This window comes from Oncorhynchus keta, chromosome 3 (genome assembly GCF_023373465.1).
Source record: "Oncorhynchus keta strain PuntledgeMale-10-30-2019 chromosome 3, Oket_V2, whole genome shotgun sequence".
In the NCBI taxonomy this organism is placed as follows: Eukaryota; Metazoa; Chordata; class Actinopteri; order Salmoniformes; family Salmonidae; genus Oncorhynchus; species Oncorhynchus keta.
In genome coordinates this window covers 34327749-34352631 of record NC_068423.1, presented here as the reverse complement: position 1 = coordinate 34352631, position 24883 = coordinate 34327749, and positions in this window count along the sequence as shown.

Below are 24883 nucleotides of genomic sequence, written 5' to 3'. Positions count from 1 at the left end.
AGAGCGACTTACAAATTGGTGCATTCACCTTATGACATCCAGTGGAACAGCCACTTTACAATAGTGCATCTAAATCTTTTAGGGGGGGGGGGGTGAGAAGGATTACTTATCCTATCCTAGGTATTCCTTAAAGAGGATGTATGTAAACCTACATAACCAACCCATAAAGTAACATTTACATCCATAGATGTCTTCTTCTACTTCTTCTACTGCCTCTTAAGGGGAAAGTAATCTAAAAGTAAATGAATGTAATCAGATTACATTAGTGAGTTACGTTACTGATTACAATAACTATTAACTGTAACGGATTACGTTTAGAAAGTAAACCACCCAACCCTGTCTGTTAATCTGTTGGGGCGGTATGCAAACTGTAGTGGGTCTAGGGTGTCGGGTGTCAGGGGAGGGGATATGATCCTTAAAAAGCACTTGATGATGACAGGGTATTTAGTTCAGTTACATTCAATGTCTTAGGTACAGGCAAGCAAGTAGGGACAAAAGACTAGGATAAGGAGAGATTGAATATATAGTTGAAGTCGGAAGTTTACATACACCTTAGCCAAATACATTTAAACTAAGTTTTTCACAATTCCTGACGTTTAGTCCTTGTAAAAGTTACCTGTGTTAGGTCAGTTAGGATCACCACTTAATTTTAAGAATGTGAAATGTCAGAATAATAGTAGAGAGAATGGTTTATTTCAGCTTTTATTCCTTTCATCACATTCCCAGTGGGTCAGAAGTTTACATACACTCGATTAGTATTTGGTAGCATTGCCTATAAATTGTTTAACTTGAGTCAAATGTTTCTGGTAGCCTTTCACAAGATTCCCACAATAAGTTGGGTGAATTTTGGCCCATTCCTCCTGACAGAGCTGGTGTAACTGAGTCAGGTTTGTAGGCCTCCTGACAGAGCTGGTGTAACTGAGTCAGGTTTGTAGGCCTCCTTGCTCGCACACAGTTTTTCAGTTCTGCCCACAAATGTTCTATAGGATTGAGGTCAGGGCTTTGTGATGGCCACTCCAATACCTTGACTTTGGTGTTCTTAAGCCATTATGCCACATTTTTTGGAAGTATGCTTGGGGTCATTGTCCATTTGGAAGACCCATTGGCGACCAAGCTTTAACTTTCTGACTAATGTCTTGAGATGTTACTTCAATATATCCACACAATTTCCTTCTCATGATTCCATCTATTTTGTGAAGTGCAGCAGTCCCTCCTGCAGCAAAAAGCACCTTCACAACATGATGCTGCCACCCCAGCGCTTCACAGTTGGGATGGTGTTCTTCCGCTTACAAGCCTCCCCCTTTTCCTCTAAACATAACAATGGTCATTATGGCCAAACAGTTCTATTTTTGTTTCATCAGACCAGAGGACATTTCTCCAAAATTATGAACTTTTGTCCCCATGTGCAGATGCAAACTGTAGTCTGGCTTTTTTATGGCGGTTTTGGAGCAGTGGCTTCTTCCTAGCTGAGCAGCCTTTCAGGTTATGTCGATATAAGACTTGTTTTATTCTGGATATAGATACTTTTTTACCTGTTTCCTCCAGCTTCTTCACAAGGTCCTTTGCTGTTGTTCTGGGATTGATTTGCACTTTTCGCACCAAAGTACTTTTATCTCTAGGAGACAGAACGCGTCTCCTTCCTGAGTGGTATGATGGCTGTGTGTTCCCATGGTGTTTATACTTGCGTACTATTGTTTGTACAGATGAACGTAGTACCTTCAGGCGTTGGGACATTTCTCCCAAGGATGAACCAGAATTGTGTAGGTCGACAATTTTTTTTCTGAGATCTTGGCTGATCTCTTTTGATTTCCCATGATTTCAAGTAAAGAGGCACTGAGTTTGAAGGTAGGCCTTGAAATACATCCACAGGTACACCTCCAATTGACTCAAATTATGTCAGTTAGCCTATCAGAAGATTCTAAAGCAATGACATCATTTTCTGGAATTTTCTAAGCAGTTTAATGGCACAGTCAACTTAATGTCTGTAAACTTCTCACCCACTGGATTTGTGATACAATGAATTATAAATGAAATATTCTTTATGTAAACTTTTTGTTGGAAAAATGACTTGTGTCATGCACAAAGTAGATGTCCTAACCGTCTTGCCCAAACTATAGTTTGTAAACAAGAAATTTGTGAAGTAGTTGAAAAACAAGTTTTAATGACTCCAACCTAAACTTCTAACTTCAACTGTATCCGTAAACACTCCAGCTAGTGAGTCTGCACTCTGAGGACCTGGATACGTGTGCTGTCTGGGCTAGCAGCCTTCCAGGGGTTAACACACTTAAAGAGAATGGAGAAGGAGACCTCACAGTCCTAGTGAGAAGCTGTGTTTTCCTCAAAGCTGTTAAGCTTCTTTTTTTTCCCAACCCTTTTTTCTCCCCAATTTCATGGCTAGTTATCGCTGCAACACCCGTACGGACTCAGGAGAGGTGAAGGTTGAGAGCCGTGCGTCCTGTGAAACACAACCAGGAGAGGTGAAGGTTGAGAGCCGTGTATCCTCTGAAACACAACCAGGAGAGGTGAAGGTTGAGAGCCGTGCGTCCTGTGAAACACAACCAGGAGAGGTGAAGGTTGAGAGCCGTGCGTCCTCTGAAACACAACCAGGAGAGGTGAAGGTTGAGAGCCGTGTGTCCTCTGAAACACAACCAGGAGAGGTGAAGGTTGAGAGCCGTGTATCCTCTGAAACACAACCAGGAGAGGTGAAGGTTGAGAGCCGTGTGTCCTCTGAAACACAACCAGGAGAGGTGAAGGTTGAGAGCCGTGTGTCCTCTGAAACACAACCAGGAGAGGTGAAGGTTGAGAGCCGTGTATCCTCTGAAACACAACCAGGAGAGGTGAAGGTTGAGAGCCGTGTATCCTCTGAAACACAACCAGGAGAGGTGAAGGTTGAGAGCCGTGCGTCCTCTGAAACACAACCAGGAGAGGTGAAGGTTGAGAGCCGTGTATCCTCTGAAACACAACCAGGAGAGGTGAAGGTTGAGAGCCGTGCGTCCTCTGAAACACAACCAGGAGAGGTGAAGGTTGAGAGCCGTGTGTCCTCTGAAACACAACCAGGAGAGGTGAAGGTTGAGAGCCGTGTATCCTCTGAAACACAACCAGGAGAGGTGAAGGTTGAGAGCCGTGTGTCCTCTGAAACACAACCAGGAGAGGTGAAGGTTGAGAGCCGTGCGTCTTCTGAAACACAACCAGGAGAGGTGAAGGTTGAGAGCCGTGTGTCCTCTGAAACACAACCAGGAGAGGTGAAGGTTGAGAGCCGTGTATCCTCTGAAACACAACCAGGAGAGGTGAAGGTTGAGAGCCGTGTATCCTCTGAAACACAACCAGGAGAGGTGAAGGTTGAGAGCCGTGTGTCCTCTGAAACACAACCAGGAGAGGTGAAGGTTGAGAGCCGTGTGTCCTCTGAAACACAACCAGGAGAGGTGAAGGTTGAGAGCCGTGTATCCTCTGAAACACAACCAGGAGAGGTGAAGGTTGAGAGCCGTGCGTCCTCTGAAACACAACCAGGAGAGGTGAAGGTTGAGAGCCGTGTGTCCTCTGAAACACAACCAGGAGAGGTGAAGGTTGAGAGCCGTGCGTCCTCTGAAACACAACCAGGAGAGGTGAAGGTTGAGAGCCGTGCGTCCTCTGAAACACAACCAAGCAGCACTGCTTCTTGACACAATGCCCATTTAACCAGGAAGCCAGCTTCACCATTGTGTCAGAGGAAACACCGTACACCTGGTGACCGTGTCAGCGTGCTCTGTGCCCGGGCCCGCCACAGGAGTCGCTAGTGTGCAATGAGACAAGTATATCACTGCCAGCCAAACCCTGCCCTAACCCAGACGATGCTGGGCCAAATTATGCGCCGCCCCATGGGACTCCCGGTTGTGGCCGGTTGCAAGAGCCTGGACTCGAACCCAGAATCTCTAGTGGCAACAGCTAGCACTGCGATGCAGTGCCTTAGACCACTGCGCCACTCAGTGGGAGGGAGCAAAGTGTGTGTCCACGACGTGGCTCGTTTTCCCTTTATACTCAATTTGTGATTATCTGGAGTCCCTGCCACATACGTCTTGTATCTGAGCCGTTGAATTGCGACTCCACTTTGTCTCTGTACTGATGTTTTACCTGTTTGAAGGATATAGCTGGAGTGTTTGTACTCGTTCTTGTTTCCAGTCATTTTGCTAATATAAATGTGGTGGTTTCAACTTTGTGTGAATGCTGCCATCTATCCACGTTTTCTGGTTTGTATAAGTTCTAGTCGTCATAATAACAACATCCTCTATGCACTTCCTGATGACCTCTGTCACCGCGGCAGTGTATAAATTTATACTATTTTCAGAAGCAACCCGGAACATATCCCTGCCCACGTGATCAAAACAATCTTGAAGTATGGATTCCAGTCCTTACCACGGGCACTTCCTGTTTGAGTTTCTACCTATAGGACGGAAGGAACAGGATGGAGGCGTGATTTGATTTGCCAGAGGGAGGGTGACGGAGGGCCTTGTAGTCATCCCGGCAGGGAGAGAAGCAATGGTTGTGAGATTTGAATGTGCGAGTGGCGCAGTTAACCTATTTTAAGGTCTTACTCACATAGGCTATGGAGAGCGAGATCACACAGTCGTCCAGAACAGTTGGCGCCCTCATGCATGGTTCAGTGTCATTAGGCAGCTTGTGCCTGGGTTCCCTTTGTAATCCGTAATAGTTTGAAAACCCTTCCACTGATGAGTGACAAAGCCGGCGTAGTTGGATTCTATCTTAGTCCTGGATTGACACTTTGCCTGTTTGACGTTTCGTCAAAGGTAGTAGCGTGATTTATTTTAAGTGTCCCAATATTTAAAAGCGGACGTTCTAGCTTTAAGCTCAGTTCAGACATTGCCAGGTTTCTGGTTGGTATATGTACGTATGTGTCACACCCTGGTCTTAGTATTCTGTGTTCTCTTTATTATTTTGGTTAGGCCAGGGTGTGACATGGGTGATTTATGTGGTTTGTTTTGTCTAGGGGTTTTGTAGATTGATGGGATTGTGTTTAGTTAAGTATTCTAGGTAAGTCTATGGTTGCCTGGAGTGGTTCTCAATCAGAGGCAGGTGTTTATCGTTGTCTCTGATTGGGAACCATATTTAGGCAGCCATATTCTTTAGGTCTCTTGTGGGTGATTGTTCCTGTCTCTGTGTTTTGAACCAGTTAGGACTGTTTTCGGTTTTCCACGGTTTATTATTTTTTTATTATAAATTGTTCAAGTTACCACGCTGCGTTTTGGCCCGCCTTTCCTTCCCAGGAAGAAAGCCGTGACAGTATGGACAGTATGGGGAGTATGAATAAAGCCGGTAAATGATGTGGGGTACTCCTCAATACCATCAGATGAGTGCCGAACATAGTCCAGTCTGTGCTAGCCTGTAGCTTAGCATCCTGTAGCTTAGCATCCTGTAGCTTAGCATCCTGTAGCTTAGCATCCTGTAGCTTAGCATCTGTTTCATCAGACCACTTCCGTATTGTGTTCGTCACTGGTACTTCCTGTTTGAGTTATTTCTTGTGAGCAGGAATCAGGAGGATATAGTTCTGGTCTGATCTGCCAAATGGAGGACAAGGCGAGGCAGAGATTCTTTTATGTGTTTCTGTTTTCTCAAGATCAAGAGTTTTCTTGCCTCTAGTTGCAAAGGTGGTGCTGGTAAAAATGAGGTAAAAAGGATTTCAGTTTCCCTGCATTAAAATCACCGGCCACTAGAACCACCGGCCACTAGAACCACCGGCCACTAGAACCACCGGCCACTAGAACCACCGGCCACCAGAACCACCGGCCACTAGAACCACCGGCCACTAGAACCACCGGCCACTAGAACCACCGGCCACCAGAACCACCGGCCACCAGAACCACCGGCCACTAGAACCACCGCCTCTGCAACTTCTTGTTTGCTTATGGCCCTGATTGCAGTGCCAGCTTCAGTTTATGGTGGTAAATTGACAGCTATGAACAATATACTGTAGATGAGAACTCTCTTGGTAAATGGTATGGTCTACAGCTAATCATGAGAAACTCTAACTCTGGTGAGCAAAAACTTGAGACTTCCTTAAGATTAGAGATCACCCACAAGCTCAGCTGTCATTAACAAAGAGACACACCTTCCCCTTCATCTTATCCGAGGTTGTCGTCCGGTCCAGACCATGCATGGAAAAACCAGCAAGATGTGTTTATCTATGTCCTTGTTCAGCCACGACTCAGGGAATATTACAGTTCTTCAGGTCCCGTTGATAGGAGTTCGTCCAGTTTGTTCTCTAGTGATTTTACACTAGCCAATAGAACGAAGGGAAGAGGTGGTTTATTTGCGCTCCAACGTCTCGTCAGGATTCCGGCTCGTTTGCCTTTCTTCCTCCTTCGAGTTCCGGGGATTAGGGCCTAAGTAAGTAGAACATCGGAGCTGCTGACTCATTGAAGTAGAAATTGTCATCCAAAATGAGGGTAGTGATGTTCTGATGTCCAGAAGCTGTTTGAAGTCATAGGAAATGATGACAAAACGTTATGTACAAAAAAAGTTCTGATTTGCTTAAAACGTTTTATAACAATAGCAGAATACTCAGGAGCCTGTAAAACGGGTGCTATCCACCGTCATACTTCACGTTCCCATCATCCATCACTATATTCATGTATTCCACCTCCTCAGAGGGAATATGACACGTCCTTAATCTACTGTTGACTAGGTGTCAGTTCTGCTCACTGACTCGGAGAAGTTGTGCTCTGGGGATGTTTGTGTGTGACGGCTGGCTGGGTTGAGATATACTTGCTAGTGCGAGACCTAATAAACTTCAATTGGTCTAAATATTCTTATTTATAGGGCTTCCATGGCTCAAAATAAAAATGAATCATGTACTTCTGCTCTCTGACTGAAAACTGTCAGCTGACTGGCTATTAAGGAAAGAAACTCCCTTGGCAATAATAAGCATTTAAAAATAATTCTGACGAGACTCTCTCCCAGCATGTTTGTCTGTCAGATTAGAGATGGAAAGAAAGAGGACAAGGATGAACAATGGGGGAGCTGAAGCAGAGATAGAAAGAGAGAGAGAGGGATAGAGAGAGGGGGATAGAAAGAGAGAGAGGGGGATAGAAAGAGAGAGAGAGGGATAGAGAGAGGGGGATAGAAAGAGAGAGAGGGATAGAGAGAGGGGGATAGAAAGAGAGAGAGAGGGATAGAGAGAGGGGATAGAACGAGAGAGAGAGGGATAGAGAGAGGGGGATAGAAAGTGAGAGAGAGGGATAGAGAGAGGGGGATAGAAAGAGAGAGAGAGGGATAGAGAGAGGGGGATAGAAAGAGAGAGAGAGGGATAGAGAGAGGGGGATAGAAAGTGAGAGGGAGGGGTAGAGAGAGGGGGATAGAAAGAGAGAGAGAGGGATAGAGAGAGGGGGATAGAAAGAGAGAGAGAGGGATAGAGAGAGGGGGATAGAAAGAGAGAGAGAGGGATAGAGAGAGGGGGATAGAAAGAGAGAGAGAGTGATAGAGAGAGGGGGATAGAAAGTGAGAGGGAGGGAAAAAAGCTGCCTGTCTCCTCAGAAACAGGTACATTTACTGTAGCCTAATTTACATCTGTATGAGAAATGACAGGATGGGATGTAGATAGGAAGGAAGTGGGATGAGAGGACAGGGGTGTGTTTCTGTCTCTGCTCTCTCTTTCCCTCACCCAATGAACCCAATGAAAAAGTATTTATTGGCAAAGGAAACACAATGGCTTGCAAAGTATTCATCCCCCTTGGCATTTTTCCTATTTTTTTTATTTACAACCTGGAATTAAAATAGATTTTTAATTAAGGGGGTTTGTATAATTTTATTTACACAACATGCATACCACTTTGAAGATGCAAAATATTTTTTACTGTGAAACAAACAAGAAATAAGAAGAAAATAAATAAAACAGAAAACTTCAACATGCATAACTATTCACCCCCCCCAATCCAATACATTGTAGAGCCACCTTTTGCAGCAATTATAGCTGCACATCTCTTGGGACATGTCTCTATAAGCTTGGCACATCTAGCCACTGGGATTTTTGTCCATTCTTCAAGGCAAAACTCCTCGAGCTCCTTCAAGTTGGATGGGTTCCTCTGATGTAATTTTTTTACCACAGATTCTCAATTGGATTGAAGTCTGGGCTTTGACTAGGCCATTGAAAGAAATGTAAATGTTTCCCCTTAAACCACTCTAGTGTTGCTTTAGCAGTTTATTTAGCCCTTTCCCTCTACTGACTAGTCTCCCAGTCCCTGCCGATGAAAAACATCCCCACAGCATGATACTGCCACCACCATGCTTCACTGTGGGAATGGTGTTATCGGGGTGATGAGAGGTGTTGGGTTTGCGCCAGACATAGCGTTTTCCTTGATGGCCAAAAAGTTACATTTTAGTCTCATCTTTTTGATTTATTTCACCTTTATTTAACCAGGTAGGCAAGTTGAGAACAAGTTCTCATTTACAATTGCGACCTGGTCAAGATAAAGCAAAGCAGTTTGTGACGGCCCTGAATTTTTCTGAACCGTCTCAGTGCAGCTCCTTCCAATAGGGCGCTTTCCCTTTAATTCCCAATTAAATAGCCAGCATCAGCTGCGCGAAAGTGGGGTTGTGATGGAGACGTGCATGAGGATGTGTTCAACTCTCAGTTCCGAAGCTTCTCTATTCCGTTTGTTTTGTAGCCTAAGAGAGTTTACCCAGGATCGGATCCACTCTTTGCGTGCCTGGACTACACCTCTCCGTTCTTCGTGGCCTTTCTCCGCTGGAGATCTATTGGCGGATTGGATTGTCTGACTGACCGACTGACTACCACCTTTTTGTATACGGTATTTCATTTGTTTGGATGTGATGTATACTGTGATTTATGTAGTTAGTTGTAGTTGAGGACTTAATTAAGAGTTGATCCGCTTTAAAGTTCTGTGGTAAAGTAATTGTTATATTGATTGTATGTTTAATACTGGGTTTACGCTACACGGAATGAACGGACAAACATTGCGTGACAAAAGTCACTTGAGTTCACTGAACTCCTTTACCGGGCTGGACTCTTTTTAGGCCCGAGGTACAGGACATTTCTGGAGGAACCAGAACTCATTGTGATATTATTATGTGTGTGTGTAATCATTGTTGTTGCTAATACAACCCACGCAACAGAATATAGTTGTTTTTGAAGTTCTTTCCAATGTTTTAAGGGTTTATGAAAAGTTTATTTCCATCCTGACTTTTACATAAGTCCTTTGTATTGGTGTAGACTTGACGGACCAGATGGGACTCATTCCCACCCAAACTAAAAGGAGAAACCAATGTTTTCTCTGGTAGGCACAACCTACCTGGCACCCCTATAAATAATAATAATAATAAATAATAACCTCAAGTCAAAACCGTTACAAGTTTGACACATACAACGACACAGAGTTACACATGGAGTAAAACAAACATACAGTCAATAATACAGTATAAACAAGATGTGAGCAAATGAGGTGAGATAAGAGAGGTAAAGGCAAAAAAAAGGCCATGGTGGCAAAGTAAATACAATATAGCAAGTAAAACACTGGAATCTGACCAGAGTACCTTCTTCCATATGTTTGGGGAGTCTCGCCTTTTGGTGTTTGTTTATTTTTTACTTTGGGATGGGTGTCCCATACATAACTATCTTCTTCATCTGAGGAGGAGTATGAAAGATTGGACCAAAACGCAGCGTGGTAAGTGTCCATTTTAATGAAATAACTAAAGTGAAACAATGAAAATCGAAACACAGAAAACAACTACCCACAACCCATAGTGGGAAAACAGGCTGCTTAAGTATGCTTCTCAATCAGAGACAACGACAGACAGCCCCCTGATTGAGAACCATACCCGGCCAAAAACAAAGAAATACAAAAGCATAGAAAAAAGAACAGAACGCCCACCCTAGTCACACCCTAGTCACACGAAAATAGAGAATAAAAAGCCTCTATGGCCAGGGCGTGACAAAGACAGGCTAATGCGATTAGCATGAGGTTGTAAGTAACAAGAACATTTCCCATAACATAGACATATCTGATTGGCAGAAAGCTTAAATTATTGTTAATCTAACTGCACTGTCCAATTTACAGTAGCTATTACTGTGAAAGAATACCATGCTATTGTTTGAGGAGAGTGCCCAATTTTGAACATGAAAAGTTATTAATAAACAAACTAGGCACATTTGGGCAGTCTTGATACAAATGTTTGAACAGGAATGCAATGATTCATTGGATCAGTCTAAAACTTTGCACATACACTGCTAAACTAAATTGATCCTGGGCTGGAATAATACATTATGGCCTTTCTCTTGCATTTCAAAGACGATGGTACAGAAAATAATCCAAAAGAACGGTTGTTCTTTTACCAGATCTAATGTGTTATATTCTCCTACATTCCGTTCACATTTCCACACACTTCAAAGTGTTTCCTTTCAAATGGCACCAAGAATATGCAGGGCCTGAGCTACGGGTGTTTAGATTTGGGTGTGTCATTTTAGGCGAAACATTGAATAAAAGGGGTGGATCCTTATGAGATTTGAAGCAATGGCTTTTTCTCTGGCCACTCTTCCGTAAAGCCCAGCTCTGTGGAGTGTACGGCTTAAAGTGGTCCTATGGACAGACACTCCAATCTCCGCTGTGGAGCTTTGCAGCTCCTTCAAGTTTATCTTTGGTCTCTTTGTTGCCTCTCTGATTAATGCCCTCCTTGCCTGGGCAGTAGGTTTTGGTGGGCGGCCCTCTCTTGGCAGGTTTGTTGTGGTGCCATATTCTTTCAATTTTTAAAAATAATGGATTTAATGGTGCTCTGTGGGATGTTCAAAGTTTGATATTTCGTTATAACCCATCCCTGATCTGTACGTCTCCACAGCTTTGTCGGTTTGGAGAGCTCCTTGGTCTTCATGGAGCCGCTTGCTTGGTGGTGCCCCTTGCTGAGTGGTGTTGCAAACTGGGGCCTTTCAGAACAGGTGTTTATATACTGAGATAATGTGACACTTAGATTGCACACAAGTGGACTATATTAAACTATTGATGTGACTTCTGAAGGTAATTGGTTGCACTGGATCTTATTTAGGGGCAAGTATGCCCCATTTTTACGTTTTTTATTTTTTAGAATTTTTTTGAAACAAGTTCTTTTTTTCATTTCACTTCACCAATTTGGACTATTTTGTGTGAAATCCAAACAAATATCCATTTAAATTACAGGGGGTGAATACTTTTGCAAGGCACTGTTTACATTGTCAAAGCAAGTGAAATAGATAATAAACTAATGGGAAACAAACAGTAAAAAATGAACATTGAACATTACAGTTTCAAAAGAATAGAGACTTTTCAAATGTCATATTATTATTAGATTATGTAGTGTTATAACAACATGGAAAAGTACAAAATGATAAATAAATCAACATATGTGTTTGTTCTTCACTGGTTGTCCTTTTCTTGTGGAAACAGGTCACACATCTTGATGCTGTTATACGGTGGTATTTCAGCTGTAACATTCTGGGTGTCGGGAGTGTGAAGTCAGGCGCAGGAAAACAGAGAGTTCAATATAGTGCTCTTTTAATGCACACACGGTGAACAACGGCCACCCCACGAAACACTGGGTACTCAAGACAAATGCCCCAGACACGGGGGACGAAAACAGTCCAGCAAACTCCACGAACATAAACCAACACGTTCGTCTACACCAAACACAAAGGTTACAATAATTAATCCCGCACAAAGAACCAGCCCAACTAATACAACCAACTCAAAACAGGTGTAATCAATAAAGACACAAGGAGGCGGAGAAAAGAATCAGCGATGCCGAGCGCCACCCGAACGGGAACGGGAGTCGTGACATCAGCCAATAGATATTGTCACACCTGGTCCCGCTCCTCCCTGGCGCTCAGAGGCGCCAGACTCCCCAGCATTACGCACTTCTACCACCATCAGTACACACACCTGCCTTCCTCCGTCATGCGCATCGGCGATTACTGGACTCACCTGGACTCAGTCACCTGTGTCATTACCTTCCCTATAGCTGTCTGTTCCCTGCTTCAGGATTAATGTTAGTTTATCTTTGCATACCCGGTTCTGACGCTGTCTCTGTCCAGTACCTCTTCTCCAGCGTCAGTCCTTACTGATATGGGAGGTTATCAAAATTGGATTTGTTTTCAAGAGAAATATGTGTCTCTAATATGGTCATAGATTAGGAAGCGCAGCTCAGTTTCCACCTCATTTTGTGGGCAGTGTCTGCAGAGTCTGTACATAGTCTGTTATCTCTTGAGAGCCAGGTCAGCCTACGGCGGCCTCACTCAATAGCAAGGCTATGCTCACTGAGTCTGTACATAGTCAACGCTTTCCTTAAATTTGGGTCAGTCACACAGGTATTCTGACACGGTGTACTCTCTGTTTAGGGCCAAATAGCATTCCAGTTTAATTTGTTTTTTGTTCATTCTTTCCATGTGTCACGTAATTATCTTTATGTTTTCTCATGATTTGGTTGGGTCTAATTGTGCTGCTGTCCTGGGGCTCTGTAGGGTGTGTTTGTGTTTGTGAACAGAGCCCCGTCACAAGCTTGCTTAGGGGACTCTTTTCCAGGTGAATCTCTTTGTTATGGAAGGTTTGGGAATCGCTTCCTTTTAGGTGGTTGTAGAATTTCCTTTCTCAGCATTCATTATTTTTGTATTTTATGTTGTACATGGATGATGTTTTTGCGCCATTTTGTGAATTCTTGGTTGATGAATGGACCCCAGACCTCTCAATCATGAAGGGTAATGGGTTATATAACTGATTCAAGTATTTTTAGCGAGGTTGTAATTGGGATGTCGAATTTTATGTTCCTTTTAACGGCGTAGAAGGCCCTTCTTGCCTTGTCTCTCAGATCGTTCACAGCTTTGTGGCAGTTAGCTGTGGTTATTTATTTTACCTTTAAAATACAATGCAAGTCAGTTAAGAACAAATTAAGAACAGTTAAGAACAAATTCTTCTTTTCAATGACAGCCTGGGAACAGTGTGTTAACTGCCTGTTCAGGGGCAGAACGACAGATTTGTACCTTGTCAGCTCGGGGATTCGAACTTGCAACCTTTCGGTTACTAGTCCAACGCTCTCACCACTAGGCTACCCTGCCGCCCCAATGTTAAGGCCGAGGTAGGTCTAGTTTTTTGTGTGCTCTACGGCATCAGCTTCTAGATGGAATTTTGTATTTATTTATTTATTATTACTGGACTTTGTTTAGGCCGTCTTATTTTAAGTAGCTGTGAACCTAGAGAAAGCCCAGTATTGTTATTTTAAGTAGCCGTGAACCTAGAGAAAGCCCAGTATTGTTATTTTAAGTAGCCGTGAACCTAGAGAAAGCCCAGTATTGTTATTTTAAGTAGCTGTGAACCTAGAGAAAGCCCAGTATTGTTATTTTAAGTAGCTGTGAACCTAGAGAAAGCCCAGTATTGTTATTTTAAGTAGCTGTGAACCTAGAGAAAGCCCAGTATTGTTATTTTAAGTAGCCGTGAACCTAGAGAAAGCCCAGTATTATTATTTTAAGTAGCTGTGAACCTAGAGAAAGCCCAGTATTGTTATTTTAAGTAGCCGTGAACCTAGAGAAAGCCCAGTATTATTATTTTAAGTAGCTGTGAACCTAGAGAAAGCCCAGTATTGTTATTTTAAGTAGCCGTGAACCTAGAGAAAGCCCAGTATTGTTATTTTAAGTAGCCGTGAACCTAGAGAAAGCCCAGTATTGTTATTTTAAGTAGCCGTGAACCTAGAGAAAGCCCAGTATTGTTATTTTAAGTAGCCGTGAACCTAGAGAAAGCCCAGTATTGTTATTTTAAGTAGCCGTGAACCTAGAGAAAGCCCAGTATTGTTATTTTAAGTAGCCGTGAACCTAGAGAAAGCCCAGTATTGTTATTTTAAGTAGCCGTGAACCTAGAGAAAGCCCAGTATTGTTATTTTAAGTAGCCGTGAACCTAGAGAAAGCCCAGTATTGTTATTTTAAGTAGCTGTGAACCTAGAGAAAGCCCAGTATTGTTATTTTAAGTAGCCGTGAACCTAGAGAAAGCCCAGTATTGTTATTTTAAGTAGCTGTGAACCTAGAGAAAGCCCAGTATTGTTATTTTAAGTAGCCGTGAACCTAGAGAAAGCCCAGTATTGTTATTTTAAGTAGCCGTGAACCTAGAGAAAGCCCAGTATTGTTATTTTAAGTAGCCGTGAACCTAGAGAAAGCCCAGTATTGTTATTTTAAGTAGCCGTGAACCTAGAGAAAGCCCAGTATTGTTATTTTAAGTAGCCGTGAACCTAGAGAAAGCCCAGTATTGTTATTTTAAGTAGCCGTGAACCTAGAGAAAGCCCAGTATTGTTATTTTAAGTAGCCGTGAACCTAGAGAAAGCCCAGTATTGTTATTTTAAGTAGCCGTGAACCTAGAGAAAGCCCAGTATTGTTATTTTAAGTAGCCGTGAACCTAGAGAAAGCCCAGTATTGTTATTTTAAGTAGCTGTGAACCTAGAGAGCCCAGTATTGTTATTTTAAGTAGCCGTGAACCTAGAGAAAGCCCAGTATTGTTATTTTAAGTAGCCGTGAACCTAGAGAAAGCCCAGTATTGTTATTTTAAGTAGCCGTGAACCTAGAGAAAGCCCAGTATTGTTATTTTAAGTAGCCGTGAACCTAGAGAAAGCCCAGTATTGTTATTTTAAGTAGCCGTGAACCTAGAGAAAGCCCAGTATTGTTATTTTAAGTAGCTGTGAACCTAGAGAAAGCCCAGTATTGTTATTTTAAGTAGCCGTGAACCTAGAGAAAGCCCAGTATTGTTATTTTAAGTAGCTGTGAACCTAGAGAAAGCCCAGTATTGTTATTTTAAGTAGCCGTGAACCTAGAGAAAGCCCAGTATTATTATTTTAAGTAGCTGTGAACCTAGAGAAAGCCCAGTATTGTTATTTTAAGTAGCCGTGAACCTAGAGAAAGCCCAGTATTATTATTTTAAGTAGCTGTGAACCTAGAGAAAGCCCAGTATTGTTATTTTAAGTAGCCGTGAACCTAGAGAAAGCCCAGTATTGTTATTTTAAGTAGCCGTGAACCTAGAGAAAGCCCAGTATTGTTATTTTAAGTAGCCGTGAACCTAGAGAAAGCCCAGTATTATTATTTTAAGTAGCTGTGAACCTAGAGAAAGCCCAGTATTGTTATTTTAAGTAGCTGTGAACCTAGAGAAAGCCCAGTATTGTTATTTTAAGTAGCCGTGAACCTAGAGAAAGCCCAGTATTGTTATTTTAAGTACCCAAAGGGGTACTGGGATAATCCATGGAGCTGGTGGCTTCTGCATTTGGCTGGAGGAGGCTGTGAAACTCTCCTGCCATTGTTGGGCTCAAGGGTTTTCACACATCTCACTTCAGTGCTAATTGCAGTTGCAGCCAGGTCTGTTCTGTCCTAGCAAGTCGCTCTGGATAAGAGCGTCTGCTAAATGACTTAAATGTAAATGTAAATGTAAATGTAGCGTTATTTGCTTTACTTTGTATAACAAAATGACCTAGCGATTACTGTCTTTTACTTTGTGGCTTCAGTGGTAACTTCAGACTGAACATTACTCACTCAGTTTTGGGTCGGATGGTATTTTCAAGTTTTGGTTTGTTAGAAGTGTTTTCTTGATGTCATTTTGTCGAACATCAAGGTTTTAGGAATTTAGATTTCTCATAAGGTCCTGAAATGGTCTGAGGGTGTTACCCTCTTTTCACAGTAGCATTGTATTAGATACCAACAGACTCCTTATCTTACTGACTGAAGAAATACAGTAGAAATTAATTAGGTTATCGGGATCTTCTGACTGATGTCATCTGTTTTCTCAGCCAAAAAAAAAAAAAGTTATTTCCAAAATTGTTTGTACAAAAACAGTAGTTTTAAAGCTAAAAAGTAATGTTATTATACAGAAATGTTATTTTGTCAAAACAACATCATTTAAGTCATTTACATTACATTTAAGTCATTTAGCAGACGCTCTTATCCAGAGCGACTTACAAATTGGTGCATTCACCTTATGACATCCATTAGAACAGTCACTTTACAATAGTGCATCTAAATCTTAAAGGGGGGGGGGTGAGAAGGATTACTTATCCTATCCTAGGTATTCCTTAAAGAGGTGGGGTTTCAGGTGTCTCCGGAAGGTGGTGATTGACTCCTGTCCTGGCGTCGTGAGGGAGTTTGTTCCACCATTGGGGGGCCAGAGCAGCGAACAGTTTTCACTGGGCTGAGCGGGAACTGTACTTCCTCAGTGGTAGGGAGGCGAGCAGGCCAGAGGTGGATGAACGCAGTGCCCTTGTTTGGGTGTAGGGCCTGATCAGAGCCTGGAGGTACTGAGGTGCCGTTCCCCTCACAGCTCCGTAGGCAAGCACCATGGTCTTGTAGCGGATGTGAGCTTCAACTGGAAGCCAGTGGAGAGAGCGGAGGAGCGGGGTGACGTGAGAGAACTTGGGAAGGTTGAACACCAGACGGGCTGCGGCGTTCTGGATGAGTTGTAGGGGTTTAATGGCACAGGCAGGGAGCCCAGCCAACAGCGAGTTGCAGTAATTCAGACGGAACATCAATGATATTCATGACAAGTGGAACTCTGACATAAAACTAAATCTCTTTAAACAGACTGACTCATCATGTCCGCTCAGGACAACAGGAGCGACTTCATTTGACAGCATTTTCGGGTACGTTTTACATGACCAACAAATTCTACATGACCAACAAATCAGCATGACAGAGGCAGACGATTTTCCTTCCTCATTCTGTGAACTCACAGACCTCTGTGGGTTGCCTTGGATACAGTCATGTGACTGACAGAGACATTCATAGATAAAACAGAGTTTTAAAGTAAACATGCTCTATAAGGAACCACATTTTTTAATGAGATTTATTGGGATGCTAGAGAAGGCCAAGTACTGCCCAAAGAGAAAGCACAGACCTGTATACTCATAAGCCCATAACTGTATACCTTATAGAAAGCCCATCACAGCATAAAAATAAAGAAAGCCCAGTACTGTATATCCATAGTGAAAGCCCAGCACTTACCAATGAGAAAGCCCAGTGCTGTATATCCATATAGAAAGCCCAGAACTGTATAACCATATAGAAAGCCCAGCACTGCCAATATAGGCAGCCCAAAATGTATACCCATAGAGAAAGCCCAGTATTGTATATCCATACAGAATGCACAGTACTATAAAATAGAGAAAGCCCAGTATTGTATATCCATAGAGAAAGCCCAGTATTGTATATCCATACAGAAAGCCCAGTAATGTATATCCATACAGAATGCACAGTACTATAAAATAGAGAAAGCCCATTAGTGTATAAACCTAGAGAAAGCCCAGTATTGCCAGTAGAGAAAGCCCAGCACTATATACAAATAAAGAAAGCCCAGTGCTGTACATCCAAAGACAAAGCTCAATACTGTACACCCATAGAGAAAGCCCAGTAATGTATACCCATAGAGAAAGCCTAATACTACCCATAAAGAAAGTCCAGAACTGTCCATAGAGAAAGCCCAGTACTGTATATCCATAGAGAAAGCCCAGTAGTGTATGAACCTAGAGAAAGCCCAGTACCGTATAACCATAGAGAATGCCCAGTACCGTATAACCATAGAGAAAGCCCAGTACCATATATCCATAGAGAAAGCCCAGTACCGTATATCCATAGAGAAAGCCCAGTACCGTATAACCATAGAGAAAGCCCAGTACCGTATAACCATAGAGAAAGCCTAGTAGTGTATGAACCTAGAGAAAGCCCAGTACCGTATAACCATAGAGAAAGCCCAGTACCGTATAACCATAGAGAAAGCCTAGTACCGTATAACCATAGAGAAAGCCCAGTACCGTATAACCATAGAGAAAGCCCAGTACCGTATAACCATAGAGAAAGCCTAGTAGTGTGTGAACCTAGAGAAAGCCCAGTACCGTATAACCATAGAGAAAGCCCAGTACCGTATAACCATAGAGAAAGCCTAGTACCGTATAACCTTGGAGAAAGCCCAGTACCGTATAACCATAGAGAAAGCCCAGTACCGTATAACCATAGAGAAAGCCTAGTAGTGTGTGAACCTAGAGAAAGCCCAGTACCGTATAACCATAGAGAAAGCCTAGTACCGTATAACCATAGAGAAAGCCTAGTAGTGTATGAACCTAGAGAAAGCCTATTATTGTCCGTAGAGAAAGGCCAGTAGTGTCCATAGTGAAAGCCCAGTACTGCCCATGGAGAAAGCCCAGTACTGTATATCCATAGAGAAAGCCCAGTACTGTCTACACATAGAGAATATCCAGTAATGTGTAACCAAAGAGACAGCCAAATACTCTGTACACATAGATAATGTCTAGTGCTGTATACTCATAGAGAATGTCCAGTACTGTATACCCATATAGAAAGCCCAGTACTGCCCATGGAGAAAGCCCAGTACTGTATATCCATAGAGAAAGCCCAGTACTGCCCATGGAGAAAGCCCAGTACTGTATACCCATATAGAAAGCCCAGTACTGTATACCCATATAGAAAGCCCAGTACTGTATACCCATATAGAAAGCCCAGTACTGCCCATGGAGAAAGCCCAGTACTGTATACCCATATAGAAAGCCCAGTACTGCCCATGGAGAAAGCCCAGTACTGTATATCCATAGAGAAAGCCCAGGACCTACCATTGATGATAGCACAGTACTGTATAACCATAGACAACGCCCAGTACTTCCCATAGGAAAGCCCAGTACTGTATATCCATAGAGAAAGCCCAGTACTGCCCATAGAGAAAACCCAGTACCGTATACCATAGAGAAAGCCTAATACTACCCATAGAGAAAGCCCAATACTGCCCATAGAGAAAACCCAGTACTGTATACCATAGAGAAAGCCTAATACTACCCATGGAGAAAGCCCAGTACTGTATAACTATAGGAAAGCCCTTTACTGCCTATAAGTAATCCTTCTCACCCCCCTTTAAGATTTAGATGCACTATTGTAAAGTGACTATTCTACTGGATGTCATAAGGTGAATGCACCAATTTGTAAGTCGCTCTGGATAAGAGCGTCTGCTAAATGACTTAAATGTAATGTAAATGTAGAGAAACCCCAGTACGGTATATCTACAGAGAAATCTCAGTAATGTATATCCACTGAAAAAGCCCAGAACTGCCCATAGAGAAAGCCCAGAACTCCTCACAGAGAAAGCCGAGTACTGCCCACAGAGAAAGCTCAGTAACAGCCATAGAGAAAGCCCAGTACTGAAAATCTACAGAGTAAGCCCAGTACTGCCAATAGAGAATGCTCAGCACTGTTTATCCATAGAAAAAGCCCAGTACTGCCCACAGCGGAAGCCCAGTATTGCCCATAGAGAAAGTATGTGTACTGTTTACCCATAGAGGAAAGCCCAGAACTACTCACAGAGAAAGCCCAGTACTACCCATAGAGAAAGCCCAGTTCTGTATACCCATAGAGAAAGCCCAGTACTCCTCATAGAGAAAGCCTAATACTGTTATCCTAATCTGTTATAATACTGTTAGCCTAATCTGTTATCTCGGTCAGTTCTCCCATTCTACTAGTTTTGTCTGAGTCCTGAGCACAGAGCCGTGTTAGTTATAGATCTGTTGGCCTTCCCCAGGTACTGAGGGTCAGTTCATATAGATCTGTTGGCCTTCCCCAGGTACTGAGGGTCAGTTCATATAGATCTGTTGGCCTTCCCCAGGTACTGAGGGTCAGTTCATATAGATCTGTTGGCATTCCCCAGGTACTGAGGGTCAGTTCATATAGATCTGTTGCCCTTCCCCAGGTACTGAGGGTCAGTTCATATAGATCTGTTGGCCTTCCCCAGGTACTGAGGGTCAGTTCATATAGATCTGTTGCCCTTCCCCAGGTACTGAGGGTTAGTTCATATAGATCTGTTGGCCTTCCCCAGGTACTGAGGGTCAGTTCATATAGATCTGTTGGCCTTCCCCAGGTACTGAGGGTTAGTTCATATAGATCTGCTGGTCTTTCCCAGGTACTGAGGGTTAGTTCATATAGATCTGTTTATATTTCCCAGGTATTGAGGGTTAGTTCATATAGATCTGTTGGTCGTCCCCAGGTACTGAGGGTTAGTTCATATAGATCTGTTGGTCTTTCCTTTCCCAGGTACTGAGGGTTAGTTCATATAGATCTGTTGGTCTTCCCCAGGTACTGAGGGTTAGTTCATATAGATCTGTTTATATTTCCCAGGTATTGAGGGTTAGTTCATATAGATCTGTTGGTCTTTCCCAGGTACTGAGGGTTAGTTCATATAGATCTGCTGGTCTTTCCCAGGTACTGAGGGTTAGTTCATATAGATCTGTTTATATTTCCCAGGTACTGAGGGTTAGTTCATATAGATCTGCTGGTCTTTCCTTTCCCAGGTACTGAGGGTTAGTTCATATAGATCTGCTGGTCTTTCCTTTCCCAGGTACTGAGGGTTAGTTCATATAGATCTGCTGGTCTTTCCCAGGTACTGAGGGTTAGTTCATATAGATCTGCTGGTATTTTTATATTAATACCATGGTACTAGAAGATCCTGACAGAGGAGACAACTCTGTCCTCTATATTACTACCATGGTACTGATAGATCCTGACAGAGGAGACAACTCTGTCCTCTATATTAATACCATGGTACTAGGAGATCCTGACAGAGGAGACAACTCTGTCCTCTATATTAATACCATGGTACTAGGAGATCCTGACAGAGGAGACAACTCTGTCCTCTATATTAATACCATGGTACTGGTAGATCCTGACAGAGGAGACAACTCTGTCCTCTATATTTATACCATGGTACTGGTAGATCCTGACAGACAACTCTGTCCTCTTATACCATGGTAATCCTGACAGAGGAGACAACTCTGTCCTCTATATTAATACCATGGTACTGGTAGATCCTGACAGAGGAGACAACTCTGTCCTCTATATTAATACCATGGTACTAGGAGATCCTGACAGAGGAGACAACTCTGTCCTCTATATTTATACCATGGTACTGGTAGATCCTGACAGACAACTCTGTCCTCTATATTAATACCATGGTACTGGTAGATCCTGACAGAGAAGACAACTCTGTCCTCTATATTAATACCATGGTACTAGGAGATCCTGACAGAGGAGACAACTCTGTCCTCTATATTAATACCATGGTACTGGTAGATCCTGACAGAGGAGACAACTCTGTCCTCTATATTAATACCATGGTACTGGTAGATCCTGACAGAGGAGACAACTCTGTCCTCTATATTTATACCATGGTACTGGTAGATCCTGACAGACAACTCTGTCCTCTATATTAATACCATGGTACTAGGAGATCCTGACAGAGGAGACAACTCTGTCCTCTATATTAATACCATGGTACTGGTAGATCCTGACAGAGGAGACAACTCTGTCCTCTATATTAATACCATGGTACTAGGAGATCCTGACAGAGGAGACAACTCTGTCCTCTATATTTATACCATGGTACTGGTAGATCCTGACAGACAACTCTGTCCTCTATATTAATACCATGGTACTGGTAGATCCTGACAGAGAAGACAACTCTGTCCTCTATATTAATACCATGGTACTAGGAGATCCTGACAGAGGAGACAACTCTGTCCTCTATATTTATACCATGGTACTAGGAGATCCTGACAGAGGAAACAACTCTGTCCTCTATATTAATACCATGGTACTGGTAGATCCTGACAGAGGAGACAACTCTGTCCTCTATATTAATACCATGGTACTAGGAGATCCTGACAGAGAAGACAACTCTGTCCTCTATATTAATACCATGGTACTCCCCATTTCTCTACATGGCAGTGTGTGTTCTACTGTAAGATCGTCATGTTAACCACACACTATGCAACATCCTTTATGCTGGTCCCTGTGCCAATCTCCAGTTCACCAGAGTGCCTTATCAGGGCCACTGTAACACCCTGCAGGCACAAGCAGAGAGCTAATTCATCATCCTGAATTCATCCTTATTATAATATTTACCAGACCCCACTACAAAGAGAGAAGGTCTGCGGCTACGGCTACCTGCATTACAGGTCGAAGTACAAAATCCTCTGAGGTGAGACAGGTGTGATGTGAGACAGGTGTCATATTACTGAGATGAGAAATCATGTGAGGTGAGACAGGTGTCATATTACTGAGATGAGAAATCATGTGAGGTGAGACAGGTGTGATGTGAGACAGGTGTTATATTACTGAGATGAGAAATCACGTGAGGTGAGACAGGTGTGAGGTGAGAAAGGTGTGAGGTGAGACAGGTGTGAGGAGAGACAGGTGTGAAGTGAGACAGGTGTGAGGTGAGACAGGTGTTATATTACTGAGATGAGAAATCATGTGAGGTGAGACAGGTGTGAGGTGAGACAGGTGTGAAGTGAGACAGGTGTGAGGTGAGACAGGTGTTATATTACTGAGATGAGAAATCATGTGAGGTGAGACAGGTGTGAGGTGAGACAGGTGTGAGGTGAGACAGGTGTGAAGTGAGACAGGTGTGAGGTGAGACAGGTGTCATATTACTGAGATGAGAAATCATGTGAGGTGAGACAGGTGTGATGTGAGACAGGTGTGAGGTGAGACAGGATTTGAGGTGGGACAGGTGTGAGGTGGGACAGGGGTGAGGTGGGACAGGGGTGAGGTGAGACAGGTGTGAGGTGGGACAGGGGTGAGGTGAGACAGATGTGAGGTGAGACAGATGTGAGGTGAGACAGGTGTGAGGTGGGACAGGTGTGAGGTGGGACAGGGGTGAGGTGAGACAGGATTTGAGGGGGGACAGGTGTGAGGTGAGACAGATGTGAGGTGAGACAGGTGTTATATTACTGAGATGAGAAATCATGTGAGGTGAGACAGGTGTGATGTGAGACAGGTGTGAGGTGAGACAGGATTTGAGGTGGGACAGGTGTGAGGTGGGACAGGGGTGAGGTGGGACAGGTGTGAGGTGAGACAGGTGTGAGGTGAGACAGGTTTCATATTACTGAGAGCCATGACCATGAACCTATCTGATGGAGTCCTGTTAAAGTCATTTAAATGTTGAAAGATAATGATGAAATAATTCCACTCTGAAATCTTATATTTGTATGAAATTGATTAGAATCATTATTGGATGGTTTTGTATAGTTTTAGCCAGAATTAGGGTAAAACAATATATCTGTATGGTGTTAAAACCCAGACTGTCTGAGCAAAATTCGGTGCCGACCTGGATTGAGGGAGGACAGGGAGTACTTCTCACGGTCCTCCTAATCTTGAGGGAACCAGGAAAACACTCCTCATGAAAACACTGGCCAACTGAGGGAACCAGGAAAAGACTCCTCATGAGAGGACTGGCCAACTGAGGGAACCAGGAAAACACTCCTCATGAGAGGACTGGCCAACTGAGGGAACCAGGGAAACACTCCTCATGAGAGGACTGGCCAACTGAGGGAACCAGGAAAACACTCCTCATGAGAGGACTGGCCAACTGAGGGAACCAGGAATACACTCCTCATGAGAGGACTGGCCAACTGAGGGAACCGGGAATACACTCCTCATGAGAGGACTGGCCAACTGAGGGAACCAGGAAACACTCCCCATGAGAGGACTGGCCAACTGAGGGAACCAGGAAAACACTCCCCATGAGAGGACTGGCCAACTGAGGGAACCAGGAAAACACTCCTCATGAGAGGACTGGCCAACTGAGGGAACCAGGAAACACTCCTCATGAGAGGACTGGCCAACTGAGGGAACCAGGAAACACTCCTCATGAGAGGACTGGCCAACTGAGGGAACCAGGGAAACACTCCTCATGAGAGGACTGGCCAACTGAGGGAACCAGGAAACACTCCTCATGAGAGGACTGGCCAACTGAGGGAACCAGGAAACACTCCTCATGAGAGGACTGGCCAACTGAGGGAACCAGGGAAACACTCCTCATGAGAGGACTGGCCAACTGAGGGAACCAGGAAACACTCCTCATGAGAGGACTGGCCAACTGAGGGAACCAGGGAAACACTCCTCATGAGAGGACTGGCCAACTGAGGGAACCAGGGAAACACTCCTCATGAGAGGACTGGCCAACTGAGGGAACCGGGAATACACTCCTCATGAGAGGACTGGCCAACTGAGGGAACCAGGAATACACTCCCCATGAGAGGACTGGCCAACTGAGGGAACCAGGAAAACACTCCTCATGAGAGGACTGGCCAACTGAGGGAACCAGGGAAACACTCCTCATGAGAGGACTGGCCAACTGAGGGAACCAGGAAAACACTCCTCATGAGAGGACTGGCCAACTGAGGGAACCAGGAATACACTCCTCATGAGAGGACTGGCCAACTGAGGGAACCAGGAATACACTCCCCATGAGAGGACTGGCCAACTGAGGGAACCAGGGAAACACTCCTCATGAGAGGACTGGCCAACTGAGGGAACCAGGAAAACACTCCTCATGAGAGGACTGGCCAACTGAGGGAACCAGGAAAACACTCCTCATGAGAGGACTGGCCAACTGAGGGAACCAGGAATACACTCCTCATGAGAGGACTGGCCAACTGAGGGAACCAGGAAAACACTCCTCATGAGAGGACTGGCCAACTGAGGGAACCAGGGAAACACTCCTCATGAGAGGACTGGCCAACTGAGGGAACCAGGGAAACACTCCTCATGAGAGGACTGGCCAACTGAGGGAACCAGGAATACACTCCTCATGAGAGGACTGGCCAACTGAGGGAACCAGGGAAACACTCCTCATGAGAGGACTGGCCAACTGAGGGAACCAGGAATACACTCCTCATGAGAGGACTGGCCAACTGAGGGAACCAGGAAAACACTCCTCATGAGAGGACTGGCCAACTGAGGGAACCAGGGAAACACTCCTCATGAGAGGACTGGCCAACTGAGGGAACCAGGGAAACACTCCTCATGAGAGGACTGGCCAACTGAGGGAACCAGGGAAACACT